The following is a 13,038-nucleotide window of genomic DNA, read 5'->3' on the forward strand; positions in this document are numbered from 1 at the left end:
TTACTGATGTGTACACATACAGGGGTCACTCAGAGGCAACTTGAGCCAACTGGCCATCCAACCGTGGCGGCCGCTGGATTCCTTTATTCCTCTCTCCTCCTCCAAAGCAGGTCTTAGGTTAAAAATGAATTTCGCAGACACCAGAGTGAATTTTGGTTATTCCTCTTTTCTCTTTCTGTTTTTTGCAGGAAGCCTTTTACCAAAGCTACAAGTATAGTCGTTGGTAGTTTTTTTGTGGCTTAATGTTTTGCTTCCTTTTAGAATGAGTTCCAAACTTCTCGGAATAAAGCTGTTTCGAAGTAAAAAGCAAAGGACCATGTGCTGAATGACCACGTTCCTATAATCGAGACTTGACTATGATCAATATCATTTACATTGGCTTTTATAGTATCTTTTTCGAATTCATTTTTTTCATATTCTCAATTATTTGCCTAGATAGGGATTCTAGTTTGATATATTCTAAGCTCCTTGCATTTCCTTTAACATCTTAGTTCTCAGAATTGATTGACTATTTGTTTTTACAAGTTTCTTTTCATTTCTTGATGCTTTCAGCAAAGCAACTGTGATAACTGAACGGTGGTATCTCATGCCTTCAAGAAGAGAGGGTACTTATAAGGAGATACCAATAGGATATATAATTATACATTAATAGAATGTTCTAAAATTTTCACCCAGTTTGACTAACTTTTATTCCTTGCTTCACTTGTACATAGTTAGGGAAAAAAATGGAAAGAAGTATTTTCCCATATTTTTGCAGGAAATTTAAGCATGTGACTTTTGGGAACCATATTGCCTTTTCTTTCAAAGACTTAGAAAACAAGTGTTCTTACTCTTGACATGAGGGTTAGTGTGTAGTTGATTTAACTCCTCCCTTTTCCCTAACCGTACTTCTGGCTGCCCCAGCGAAGACCTCAGAAGCTTCTGCCAATATATTTTGTCAGAGTCTAACTTCTGAGTAGCTGGAATTTCATGTGTAAAGAGAGGGTGCTCTGTGTGTATATATGTTTGGGGTGGGGTTTGACTCCTGGCTCAGAATGTGCCCTTGGGAAACCTGTTAGGAGGCTTGAGACTGAATGTGGTTCCTGACCCTCATCTCTTTTCCAGTTTGAGAAATGCCTGTGATTCTTCCAAGAGTCTCAGTGTTACTTTTTTTTTTTTTTAAATTGGCATCTTAGTACTGATCCTTTGTAATAGGAAATGAGCTATAATAATTGCATGACGATAATGTTTCAGTAGATACATGATAGGTTATGGAGAGCTATAGGATTCACAGAAAAGGCCTATTAAAAGTTAGAGCCTCAGGGCTTCCCTGGTGGCGCAGTGGTTGAGAATCTGCCTGCCGATGCAGGGGACATGGGTTCGTGCCCCGGTCAGGGAAGATCCCACATGCCGCGGAGCGGGCTTGCTGAGCCTATGCTCTGCAACGGGAGAGGCCACAACAGTGAGAGGCCCACGTACAGCAAAAAAAGTTAGAGCCTCAGCCTAATAATTGCTTTCAGTGGGATTGTTCTGAAGGTCATTTTCAAGGGAGCATTTTAAAATAGTGGTTTTCAGCGGGTTGGGCCAGGTGTGTGTTTGGGGGAGGGTGGAGGACCTCAGTGAACTCTGGGGTATTACTCTGGGTAGATGGGTTGGGTGGTTTGAAGAAACTCAATAGGTGATTCTGTTATGCTTCTCTCCCACCCAGTTGAGAACACAATGGCTTTTATGTCATTTTTGGATTTATGCTTGACAGTAAGGTAAAGGGAGGGCCTTCGATCACGTGTACAGTTCCCTTGATTAAAAAAGACAACTTGGAAGAAATTTGGAAATGACTGCCAGCAGGTGAAAGGGTCAGGCTGCTTCGACTCCGGCAGTGGAGGTAGAACGAGTAAATCCAACTTGGTGTTTGCACTTACTTTTTTTATTGGGATAAAAAACACATAGTGTAAAATTTACCATCTTAACCATTTTAAGTATACAGTTTAGTTGTGTTAAGTATATTCATATTGTTGTGAAACAGAAGTCCAGACTCTTTTCATCTTGCAAATTGGAAACTCTACCCGTTAAACAACTTCTCCTTTCCCCTCTCCCCATCCCTGGGACTCACCATTCTACTTTCTGTTTGTATGAATTTGACCTCTTTAGATACAGCATATAAGTGGAATCATGTAGTATTTGTCTTTTTGTGACTGGCTTATTCCATTTAGCATAGTGTCCTCAAGGTTCATACATGTTGGCATGTGGTAGGATTTTCTTCCCTTTTAAGACTGAATAATATTACATCGTATGTCTATATCCCATTTTATTTATCCATTCATCCATAGATGGACATTTGGGTTGCTTCTACCTCTTGGCTATTGTGGATAGTGTGGCTATGAACATGGGTTTTCACATAGCTCTTTGAGACCCTGCTGTCAATTCCTTTGGATATATACTCAAAGGTGGGATTTCTGTATCGTATGGTAGCTCTATTTTTACGTTTTTTGAGTAACCTCCATTCGGTTTTTCATAGAGGTTATACCCCACCAGCAGTGTACCAGTGTTATTCCTCATCCTTGCTAACACTTGTTATTTTGTTTCTTTGATAGTGCCATTTAATGGGTGTGAGGTAATATCTCATTGTGGTTCTGATTTTCATTTCTCCGTTGATAAGTTATATTGAGCATCTTTCATATGCTTGTTGGCCGTTTGCATATCATCTTTGGAGAAGTGTCTTTTCAAGTCTGCTCATTTTTTGATCAGGTTATTTGATTTTTTTGTTGAGTTGTAGGAGTTCTTTATATATTCTGGATATTAACACCTTATCAGATGCATGATTTGCACATATTTTCTCCCATTTTGTATGTTTTCTTTTTGCTCTTTTGTGTCCTTTGATGCATGAAAGTTTTAAATTTTGATGTAATCCCATTTGTCTATTTTTGCTTTTGTTGCCTGTGCTTTTAGCGTCATATGCAAGAAATCATTGCCAAGTCCAGTGTCATGAAGCTTTCTGTGTTTTCTTCTAGAAGTTTTATAGTTTTAGTTCTTACATTTAGGTCTTTAATCCATTTTGAGTTAATTTTTGTCTGTGGTGGAAGACGAGGATCCAGCTTCATTCTTTTGTGTGTGGGTATCCAGTTTTCTCAGCCCCATTCATTGAAGAGACTGTGCTTTCCCCTTTCAGTGGTCTTGGCATCCTTGTTGAAGACCAGCTGGCCATATACACGATGGTTTATTTCTGGGCTTTCTGTTCTAGTCCATTGATCTGTTTGTCTGTCTTTATGCCAGTACCACCTTTAGCTTTTTAGATTACTTTAGCTTTGTAATACATTTTGAAATCAGGAAGTTTGAGTGACACTTATTTTTAACTTATGCTATTGTAGGTGCTGAGAAATAGAGAAGTAATAGATTAACAATTGAGAAAACAATTCAAAGAAGTTTTCATTTTTTGGAGGGGACTAGACCCACTTAAAGAATGAAGTAAGGTGATTTATTTACTTATTTATTTTAAAATTTATTTATTTATTTATTTTTGGCTGCGTTGTGTCTTCGTTGCTGTGCGAGGGCTTTCTCTAGTTGCGGCGAGTGGGGGCCACTCTTCATCGCGGTGCGCGGGCCTCTCACTGTCGTGACCTCTCTTGTTGCGGAGCACAAGCTCCAGATGCGCAGGCTCAGTAGTTGTGGCTCACGGGCCTAGTTGCTCCGCGGCATGTGGGATCTTCCCAGACCAGGGCTTGAACCCGTGTCCCCTGCATTAGCAGGCAGATTCTCAGCCACTGCGCCATCAGGGAAGCCCCCATAAGGTGATTTAAATGGCAGAATGTATGTGAGGCTGTCAATCGGCAACTAGTATAGTAAGAGCTATAGTCTAGCACTTCATTGGATATTAAATCCAATGGCTTGCAAAAGCTTCAAAAAGGTGATGGGCCTTGAATTGGTCTTGAAGATTGGATGTGTACCTCAATGGGTATAAATACCTCAAACCATCTGTGTCAGTTCTATCACTGCACTAAAAGGGGGTCTTTAATGAAAGTCTCTGATAGTAATCTCAAGATTTTCAATGGGGATCAGTTATTATAAGACCCGTCACTATTTTTTTTTCTTGACACTCTATTGTCTTCCCCATTCCAATCCAGTAGTTGCTGATTTGCCATTTCTGCTCATTGAATAGCAGTGGGCCACGTACAGAGTTAGAATACTTAGACACAGTATGGTTTTATTTTCTAGGATGTGCAAAGAACACAAAATTAACCTGGCTGGGTTGTATAGGATGAGTTGAAGGATAGAGATTGAACCCAGAACAGCAAACTCAGTGGCTGCTTTAGTAAGTAATTTAGGCTACTTAAGACATACTTTCTCACCTTCTTAATGAAACTATAAGGATATTTTGGTTGGGTGTATTACTTGAGGGTGCAATTGGTAGAATTTCTATGGAGGAAAAATGTAGTATGCTTGCATATAGTAGGCCTGTAGTAAAGCGTTGTTTAGTGGTGACCAAATGAATTTAAGTCTACATGGGTGGGTCCGTAAGGAGTAATTTACTCATTTATTTCATAAGTATTTATTGACTCTCACTCTATGCCAGGGGCTAGTGGCTGCTTCAAGTGGAAAAGGATGCATGGCTCCTGCCCTCATGTGGCTGCCATTCTTTTAGTGGTTGATGTGGTCCTTCTCAGTGTTCCAGTCCGCACAGCTGGTTGGATTTTTCTTTTTTTTGCCAAAGGCCACCTGTTTTACTTTTGATGCAAAACAATTGTAGTTGTTTATTATGAAAATAGTTCTACATTAAATATTCTTTGTGTGGAGGAAGAAAGAAACACTAGACAATTCTGCCTTTTGGTTTCCAAGGAGACTTGTCTTGGCTAAATTTACTTTATCAAGTGCTTTTCTAAGTAACAGAACTGAAGGAAACTGGCTTTAATGAATTTTGCTTAAGGTTTTCCTGCGGACCCAGATATGGTTTTCAAATCTTCGTTTCCTCTACTTCCAAGCCCTCTCCAAGAGCATCTAAACACCTAGTTTTGGCCGATCCTGGATTTTTCCATTAATCGTGAGATCTTAAAAGTCATACACCCCTTTCGGATCTCATTGATTTGTTCATTCATTTAACAAGTCTTCATTGTTCACTTATTATATACCAGGTAACCTTTTCATTTGTAATAGGAAGGTTGAGGGTTGAATTCAGTTTCCTTTAAGGCCACCTGTTAAAATTCTGTGAATTTATTATTATGGTTTTAGTGAGATTTAGGGCTTTTTTTTGCAGATAGTAGAAGTGTTTTTGAAAGAGCTTAAAAAGAGAGAAATTTAGAGTTTTTGTTTTTAACTCAAACATTTTAGTGGGAAAATTCCTCATTGGTGGATAATTTTAGTATTAATTTCACTCTGATCTGAAAATAATCAACATTTTAACTCAGCTGAAAGTCTTTCCTTGTAATTTTGGCAGGAGACAGTTTTAAAGCTAGCCTTTCTGATGTTACTTGTAACACGCTAGAAACTTAATTCCTGTTTCAGATGATTGGTGTAGTGCCAGCGTGTAGAGATTTAGAAATGCTTAGCACCTCTTCTCCTAGGTGCTCAGTTCTGTGTCTTTTAGAGCCCTTGTCATTTATGTGTGAGGCAGTCTTGAGGTATGGTGACATCATGTCACATGGAAGATCTGCGTACCAGTGCTGTGATAATAAGCTGGCATGCTGCCAAATCCGTAATACTCAGATAACCTAGTGTGAGATTTCATGGCTTTTTTCTTTTTTTAATCTTTATTTATTTATTTGGCTGCGCCAGGTCTTCGTTGTGGCATGGGGGCTCACAGTTGCAGCATGCATGTGGGATCTGGTACCCTGACCAGGGATCAAACCCGGGCCCCTGCATTGGGAGCTTGGAGTCTTAGCCACTGGACCACCAGGGCAGTCCCTTCATGGCTTTATAAAATGATATTTTTATTTTAATTTGTTGTTAGAAATTTGACATAGTATTGATTATGTGTTATAAGTTTCAGTTACGCAGAGTAAAATTTAAGAATTTTCTCTCATGCGGATTGTTGGCTGTTATAAATCTGGTCTCCTGTTACCAAAAGAACATTGGAAGATTTGTGTAGCCCTGGCTCTGTGACTGTGGCCATTTTTCCTTCACTTACTAATCAGCAATATTCAGTAAACACCTTCTAGATGGATGGCAGATACTGTTCTCATCCTGGATATACAGCAGTGAACAACTCTGAGTGATAAGGGAAGCCACTGGAGGGTTTTGTACAAAGGGTTTTGATCTGACATATTTGAGAATAGAATGAGGGTTTGGTCTGACATATTTTTAAAAGACAGAACTCCATTGTGTGGAGAATAGAACTCCATTGTGGGGGCAGAGGTGGAGGCAGGGAGATATTAAGGGTTCTAGCAATGACCTAGGTGGGATATGATGATAGCAGTGGTGGAGGAGATGAGAAGTGCCTGGATTCTGGACTCATCTCAAGTGAGGCTAACATGACTCACAGAAGGGTGAGTGATACGCAGTGAAAGAAAGAGTGGAGTTAAGGGGAACACCAAGGTGTTTGGCCTGAGCAACTGGAATACTGGTGGTGCCAGGTATTGAAATGGGGAAGGCTGGAGGACCAGGTTTGGGTGGAGAATTGAGCTGATGGGTACATGTTGGGTATGAGGTATCCGTGGGTGAGGTCAGTTGGCAGCTAGGCAGGTCCGCTAATCCTCACGAGCTTCAGTTTTCTCATCTGTGTGAAATGGGGAAAGTGTTTGCCCTTCTCAGAATTCTTGAGATCAAATGAGAGAAAAAAAGTTCCAACTTCTGAAGTAATGTCCCGTTGTGATGGTATTATTTCTGGAAAGTAGACTGGTTTCCATCTTACATACTCTGTGGGACTGCTTAACCCATAGGCCAGAATGTATTGTGGAAAGTTGGCGTTTTCCCTCCAACAGCTGGTTTTCTCTCTGGGTAGATGGAAAAGCTTTCTCTTTGATGCATTCTGTGATTCCTGAGCAGCTTTTGGGAGAACTTGGTATTTTGGTTCCCTCTGGGGTGTCAGAGGGCTTCACTTTGTGTGGAGCCATTGGGGCAGTACGTGGTGTGCCTTAATAAACATGGCTTCAGGCCAGAGTGATTTTATTTACGTGGGAGGATGTTGTAGTAGGAAAAACCCTGGCTCTTTCCTTTCTCAAAGTCTCTATTTTTTATGCTTTCCATAACTTGGATCAGTTAACAAATAGGGTCTAATAGACCATATTTATTAGGGAGACCATTCTCCTTGTTTCCTAATGCAGAATGCCTATTTACATATTCCTAGGTTTTTTGGTTGCTTAAAATTTTCTTCTGGGCAGGTGAAATATGCTAAATATATATTTGAATCCACTGAATTAAAATTCATTTAAGATTCAAGTAAAAGTGTTGAAAGCATCAGTCATATTTCAATCAGTGATATTTTGAAGTTATTACATGTCTTTCCTTGGAAGTAGTAGCAAATGGTTGTATCTTTGAAATGCAGTATTTGCTGATAATTGATACCTTCTCAACAGTTAGATGTTTCTTTAGGAACATCTTCAGTCAAGAGATAGGATGGTGGTTCTTGGTTCTTCGGATCCATAAGGCAGTTTGAACAGGAACACTACTGCTCTTTCTTCACTGCCCTCCTCGTTTCATCCTTGGTTCACAAGATTCAGTTGGCATCGGCGGCGTGTGTTCATTGCAGGTTGTGTGACGCAGAAAGAGAAGGTAAAGCCATTTTAAAAGGGTGCCTTTGAGGGCCCGACACATGTAGCGAATGCAACGTTTGATGAATAACTGACCACCTTCTGGGTGTTCAGTGGAAAGAGCAGTAATGGCTTTAACACTGAAGCAAGCTGTCGGGGGAACAGGAACTATGTTTTTCAGTAGATATTGTGGAGGAGAAATTGCTTGGGTAGTTCTCTGGTATCTTTCAAGTAAGAGAACATCTCTTTATGTTAGGGCTTTTCTCAGGTCCTCAGATTTATAAAATAAGTTGACCCATCTGCTCAGTAATTGTTAAGTTACATAATCTTTTTGCTTTTCATTGAATCGGCTTACTATACGTTATTTTATTTCAGCTTCTAAGAAACTGAACTATAGGTATTCAGTACAGTATCACTTGACATAATTGTCTGATAAAACCCTAAGTCTTTGTCTTTCCTTTTGAAGTACGTTTTAGAAAACTTACATCAATTGTATGAAATAATTTGAAAGGTATCTATATATTTAATTCTGTATCTTTTCCATGCCTAATTTTTTTCCCCTAGGAGGAATACGACTTACTAGACTTCCTAAAATCTTTTAGGATTTCCAAATTGCCTAATGACTTTTGATTTGAACTCTAGTCTAGTAATCATTTTTACTGGGGAGATAATCCCTAAGCTTCTGAAGTCATAGTACCCATTTATTGCACTCGTAAGGTTTTTTTTTTAATAACCTTTATTGAGTTTTAATTCACTTACTGTACAGTTTTCCCACTTGAAGTGATAGGTCAGTAGTTCATAGAGTAGTGTAACCAGCACCATAAACAATTTTAGAATATCTTCATCACCCCAAAAGAAGCTCCAGCCCATTTGCAGTCACTCCCCACTTCTCCCCAATCCCACCCCACTTCCCTGCGCCCAGCCCTAGGCCGCCACTAACCTACTGTCCATCTTTATAGATTTGCCTCTTCTGGACGTTTCCTATAAATGGGAACATACGATATGTGTTCTCTTGTGCCTGGCTCATTTCACCGAGCCCTATCAAAGCACTTTAACTTTGGTGGTGATGTTACATATTTCAGAGTCAAAAGCAGACATTCCCTGTCTGCTGACACAGAAACTACAGCCTGTGCTGGGACCAGAGAAAATAGCAAAACCACCTGTTGCCGGGTGCGTTTGTAGAACCGGGAGTGAACTTTGAAGCTTTTGTAAGTAAAGCCTCCCTGGCACTAATCCACCAGTGCACTCGCTACTCTCCGCTGCATGGTTGCTTGACTCTCTCTGCCTGACCACTGCCTGCTTCTTCTTTGACCATTTCAGACACCTCTGAGAAGTCATCTCTGATTCTTGCCTTTCTTTTACCTTGGGTCTGGTCCAGGAGTAAGCCTTGCCTTTTTCTCTTCCTTTTGAATTGACCGTTTTCAACTTGTCCTCTTTGTTTTATGACCACCATCTGATACAGACCCTTGACCTTTATACCTGGGTGGCTGGAGCAGCTCCTTTCTGACCAGCTTGACTCTTGCTGCCCCAGGCTCTGGGCGTCTTGCCTGATTATTCTTTCTGATGGATCGTTTAGGTACGTGTGCCACCTGGAGGAATTTAAGTGGTTCCAGCACATCAAAACGTGCGCTTTCCTGCCTGCTTCGTGACCTTTCTCTTGGGTCTCTCCTTTCCTGTTCATCTGATATCTTTGGCCTCCCCAGGACTGTAGGACTGTGTTTCTGCCTTCATGTGCAAGGCCTCTGTTCTCTCCTCTTCCCAACTATTTCTGATGTCCTTTGAGCCTTTGTTCATTTTCGATTTTAGTTCCATTCAATTCAAAACGTAGGTGAAATCAATATACTTAGTTCTTTCTCTCTCTTATCCCCCTCCCTGCGTATCTTGCTCTTCACCATTATCTTGTCTCCCTTGTCCTGCTGAGGCAATTCCAGCCCCTGAACTCTAGTTTTATCTGTAACTTTCTCAACCTTCAAGGCTCACCTCCTTCATTGCTGTCTTTCTGGTTGCTGTAACTCACCTCGATTTCTCCCTTGTTTGGAATGCTGGTGTACTGCATTGTATACTTAAAGAGCTTACAGTTTAATAATTAATGCCTAATTCATCAAGGATGTTTAACCTGGAGACGACTCAGAAGGAACGTCACCCCTTGTCACAGGAATTGAAAATCAGTCATAGGGAAGTCATCAGTCATAAATTGCATTAGGCAATTTGGAAATCCTTTGTTTTCTCAGACCCCACAGGGTAGAACAATGAGGAAATACAGGTGTTTGAATGAGCATCAGAAAGGACTTTTCTAGAGCTGCACGCAGGTGTGCCAGGCTATGTTCTGTTGCCCATCCCCGTGCATTTAGGACCGGGTCATTGTAAAGGCCATTCATACATACAGTTCACGGGGGCTCGGTGAGATGCATGGTTCTCAGTCTCCCTGGAGTATCAGAATCACCTGGGCAGCATTTTAAGTACTCAGATTCTCAGTCTTTGGAAAGTTCAGATTGAGTAGTGAAGCCAGGCTTGGAAACTTTTGAGTTAGATAACACTTTTAGGCCCAAGATCCAATGAATGTCGCATTTGTTTGCCAAATTTTTATTGAATGCGTGCATCGTGTGGCAGTGTAAAATTGTGGGTTTTGCTTTCGTAGGACCTCGAGTCAAGGAGGGCATGCAGACAGACCGTGAAACACCCTGTGATTTCTCCTCAGTCAGATGTAGATTCTTTGAGGATAGGAACCATTTCTCATTTTGTTTATTTGACCCAGAGGGATGGGCGCATTGACATTCATTCTTGTGTGGTAAACTGATTAACCTGCTGTTTACTGATTTACTCCCCGTTGGAAGGCTTGTTACTGTGTTCTTTAACCAGTCGTTTTCATGCAGCTTAACTTCTCGGTTGAAAAGGAACAACTGTATTCCCAGTTGCATCATGACAGGTTCATCCTTTTGATTTTATTGCTTTCTAGTAATAAAATTTACATTGGCCACCATTTATTGAGGACCCACTGTGCCAGGCACTTCGTGTGACATTATTGCTAATCTTTATAATAAGCCTGCAAGATAGATATTAGGACTCTGAGTGGGAGCCAAGATGTTGAGTTCTTGTTATAGAATTTCTTCTTATACATATTTACAGACATTGCAATAGCCACTGAGCTGGGGAATTGTCTAGTACAGTCTTCCGTTGGGACCAGATGGTTGAAATCATGATTTGGCTGTATGCATAGGATGTGTTTTCTTGTTGGAATGCTAGAAAGCCTGTCTACATATAATAGGGTTGCTATGACCATCACCCTTAAACACTATACCATGCTGATGATGGAAGCTCCCCACCCATTTCTCCAGTGAAAGGCTGGTTTTGCTGGTGTAATTTTTAAGCGTGGTGGCCGTGTTGTACCACGGTGGAGAGTCAGGGACAGTTCTTTGTATCTTAAGCGATGATCTGGATTTCCCAGAGCTGGCATGTGACCCATTTGGTGGTCTCTTTCCCTGTATCTGTTGTAGGACTTTGGCCTGTCAACGTGACCTCCACCAGGGCTCCGTTAACAATGGTCATAAATACGTTCCGCTGAACTTCAACCATGCGTTGGTTTTATGGTAGGTTCTTTACTTATACCATCTCATTTTTATCCTTACGGAATTTCTGTGAGGTAGGTGTTATCAGTATTTAACAGATGATGAAGCTGGAGCTTGGAAAGTTTCAGTAACTTGTGTTGTTTTGAGACTCTATTTGCACTTTTCCAGGGGACTCAGGCATGGTTTACACAGGAGTTAACTTCATTTCTTTCTATTTCTCTTACTTCTTCCTATTGCTTCACCAGGAAAACTTGGGTGGTGCATGAGTGAACTTTTAGGAGTTGAAGAAGACTGAGTATGTCTGATCCCTATCCAAATTTTTGGATAATGTATTTTTCTCCCTTCCAGTGGAGTCAAAATAATAGTTGTCATTGAATGTTCTCTTTGGTCAGTTTTCTGAGATGTGGGAAACAACCTCACGAGGGGCTCCTACCTGCCAGAGAAGTTCCAGGCTCAGGGTTCCTACTATGTCTAGTACAAATAGCTAGAGGAAATGTAAATATTTATAATTGTGGTGAAATCAATAGAAATCTGCACAGAGTTTGGAATAACCACAGAATTTTTTTTTCTAGTAAGAACACTTTCATTTTACTTCCCAACTGAAGGCATGACCAAAAAACATGAGAAATGTATTTTCTGGGTGAAATGCTTACTTTCTCATCTTGCAGCATGAATTCTGCTGTGAAGTTATCATCTTGTCGTTGATTTCTGCCTGTCACCCTAAAATTGTGCTGTCATCATGTCAGCATCTGCATTGTTTTGAAATAAGTGTCTTTTAAGAGGTCGGAGGCATGTTAGAAATATATAGATTTTTAAAGAGAGGTTAATGGAACTGAAGTTAATTGCAAATACAAGAAACAGGTGTAAGATTAGTCCTGGCAATCAAGTGTGCTTCTAGGAAACACACATTCAATTGATCAAACAGAATTGAAGTCACTAGTAAAAGTTAATTAGTTAACTTAGGTCATGGTGAAAAGGGGGAACATTTTTACTGCCCTGATTTTTCTGTTGAGTTGTGGGCTTTGTATGTTTATTGGATCCAGCATACCGTTCTTTAAACTTTGTGTTCAGGTCATTCCTACAAACCAAATATTTGAGACTTCTCTTTCACGTTAAATCAACCCTCTAGAGTTTGCTTTAGTATTTAGGCTTATTTAACCTTAAGGACAAAGATTAATTTTAAAGTGTGTTGTTGGGATTTCCCTGGCGGTCCAGTGGTTGGGACTTTGCCTTCCACTGCACGGGGTGCGGGTTCGATCCCTGGTGGGGCAGCTGGGATCCCACATGCCTCTCGGCCAAAACACCAAAACAAAAAACAGAAGCAATATTGTAACAAATTCAATAAGGACTTTAAAAAAAAATGGCCCACATCAAAAAAAAATCTTAAAAAAAAATTAGATAAGTTCTATCTAAAAAAAAATAATAATAAAGTGCGTTGTTGAATTTTGGTGGCTGACCAGGGCCATGACGTGCCACCTCACTAGGGCACAGAGCCCCGAGGTTATTATGAGCTCAGTTTGGGGTGTCCTCATTCATAGCAAGGTGCACAAGGATCTTGCATCTGTCACCATCCTGGTCTTGCTTGACCGCTGCAGCAGTGAATCACCTTGAGTAGTTCACCTTGTCTGCAGGTGGCAGACTTTTCATGTTTAACTGCATTGACTGTTTGAAAGCTACCTTGTAAATAATGATACACAACTGCAATAATCCGAGTCCACTAAGGACATGCCACATTCACACCTTGGTCTGCCCACCATCAGCCGGCAAAGTCCATTTCTAAATATTACCCGAACATTCATCATTCACTCCACAGCTAT

General features: G+C 40.6%; 1 protein-coding gene across 22 annotated transcripts in view; it reads left to right on the forward strand.

Moving 5' to 3' along the window:
• SIPA1L1 (signal induced proliferation associated 1 like 1) overlaps positions 1–13,038 on the forward strand; it is a 501,925-nt gene that overhangs the window by 128,524 nt on the left and 360,363 nt on the right. The gene's annotated exons all lie outside the window — the stretch shown is intronic.

Source organism: Orcinus orca, chromosome 2, assembly GCF_937001465.1.
Source record: "Orcinus orca chromosome 2, mOrcOrc1.1, whole genome shotgun sequence".
NCBI lineage: Eukaryota > Metazoa > Chordata > Mammalia > Artiodactyla > Delphinidae > Orcinus > Orcinus orca.